The 2,110-nt window shown below is 52.6% G+C and overlaps 1 protein-coding gene across 1 annotated transcript in view; it reads left to right on the forward strand.

Moving 5' to 3' along the window:
* Positions 1–2,110, forward strand: part of KIAA1549 (KIAA1549 ortholog) — a 129,542-nt gene that overhangs the window by 101,960 nt on the left and 25,472 nt on the right. The window lies entirely within an intron of this gene.

The following is a 2,110-nucleotide window of genomic DNA, read 5'->3' on the forward strand; positions in this document are numbered from 1 at the left end:
GCCTCGTATTCTCCGTTGTTCCTTGTGTGTTACTGTTAGTCCACCCAGGGAGGCAGCTTCCTTGGAGCAGAGACTGTGTCCTACACATTGTTTTTATCCTGCGGGGTGTTTGCTACAGCGGCTAGCATGTCATAGGCGCTCAGAAAATCCTTAGTGTTTAGTTGACAAGCCGGTGGAAGGAAGGTTGCTTTCCTACAGCGATGACCTCTTTGTCCTGGCAGCTCGCGGATAAAACGTTCTCCTAAGCCACGCCGGAAACACCAGGTCAACGGCTGCCCGGGAGATGCTGAGAAGGACAGACTCATCACCACGGACAGCGACGGCACTTACAGAAGGCCCCCGGGCGTCCACAACTCTGCCTATATTGGCTGTCCAGTGCGTAGTGCTGCCCCTCCCCTCTGGAATCAGGTTGGGGTGGCTCTTAGGGGGAGGAGAATGAACAGGGGTGGCTGCCGCCCTGTGTGATGTCGAAGCCTGGTGGCCGGTGCTCCAAGGCCAGCAGGGTCGTGAGGTGCGGGGTGGATGAGGGAGCCAGCTGCTCCTTCGAGGGGAGGCGTAAGCCATATAAACCGGGGGGCTGCGGGTGGGCCTTCTGGAGACATACTCTGTTTCTTCTCTTTCTCCATGCAAGCTCTGTCCTCTCAGCCTTCAAAATGGGCACTTCTTGAGGTTAAATGGAACACAGAAACATCCAGAAGTCCCCCTCTCCCATACCCTGCATCCAGCCAGTCAGACAGTTGTTTGGATTTCTTAGTGATAGGAGGGATATTTAGGGTTTTGTCTCTCCCTTCTGTTCCCGGAGTGCTAAGAAGATACTGGATTCACTAATAATATATTTTATTTTAATGGGAGAAAGAGCTTACCGGAAGTTAAATACGGAATGAAACAGTTCTTTCAAACAGAGTTGCTCCAAGTGTAAGAGGCAGACACCGATAGCATTAAGACACACACGCAGACCTCATTGAATAGAGAAAAAAGCCACCCTCCCCAAGGGGCCGTGAGAAACAGACACAAAGACATCCCAAGACAGAGGTCGTGAACGCCAGACGCGCCAACTCCGGCAGCACGAGGAGGACGCACGGTGGACACCCACGGCCTTAAACCGGGGTGCAGCCCTGCCTTGCTGCCTAGCACCCCTTCCTCCTGGAGGCAAACGTACACAGCCAGCCATGTCCAGAGAGAAATTAGCAAAAAGCACGTCCTCGGAGAAGGGATTCGTGAGGCACACGATCAGTTTAGATAGAGCTTACGCAACCATCCATTTCTTAATTAAAGTTTTCTATTTGGTCTCCTGAATCACACTAATGACTGACAGTTAAAAAAATGTGCCAAACACCGTACTGACGTTGGGGCTAAATATAACTGAATCGCGATCCCGTGAAAGAACCGGGCTTTTCCCCTAGGAATACACAGTATTTCCAGTGTCCTCAAGACTGACCGCGCCCCTCAAAGCTGCTTGCGAGGACCCAGGGACCCCAGAGAGTTGGCAGATCCACAGCTTAGGTTGCTTCAGTCCTGCGTGCCTGGAGTCCAGTCGTTTCTGATGGCTGCGAATGAATCCCCAGGGGAGGGGAGCTGTCGCCGGAAGTTCGTACAGTAGGTGGCGCTCTTGTGCTGCTCGTGAGTGTTTGGACAGGCCCTTTGTCTGGGTGTCTGTGGCGTTTGGTTGGACCTTGGGAGGGCTGTCCCCTTGGCTCCCCAGGAGAGTCACGCAGGGACTTCCAGACCCTGTTGTGTGACACTAACAAATAGTTGGGGGTCCACTTCCTTAACCAGCAGGGCTGTTCCTTCCCAGGAATCTGCAGGAGAGCCTTTTCCGTCTCTGTCCCTCGTTTTTCTTCAGTAGCCCCAGTGCGTCATCCAGCGCCACTGAGTTTTGTGGAGGGAATAACCTGTCTTCCATCTCGCTCTCTCCGTCTTGCCTTCATCCGTGACCCTAAGCCAGGCCTCCCTCCTGGTGGCCCTGAGCATCCTTTTTCTTCTTGCTTTTTTTTTTTTTCTTTAGCATAAAGCTCAGAGGTTCCTCCCTCAGCGTGTGGAAAGCAACACACCTCGGGCAGTTGCTGCTTCTCCAGTCACTCTATTTTTTCAAATATTCTCAAAAGTAAAA

Source organism: Pteropus vampyrus, unplaced genomic scaffold (assembly GCF_000151845.1).
Source record: "Pteropus vampyrus isolate Shadow unplaced genomic scaffold, Pvam_2.0 Scaffold48, whole genome shotgun sequence".
Classification (NCBI taxonomy): domain Eukaryota; kingdom Metazoa; phylum Chordata; class Mammalia; order Chiroptera; family Pteropodidae; genus Pteropus; species Pteropus vampyrus.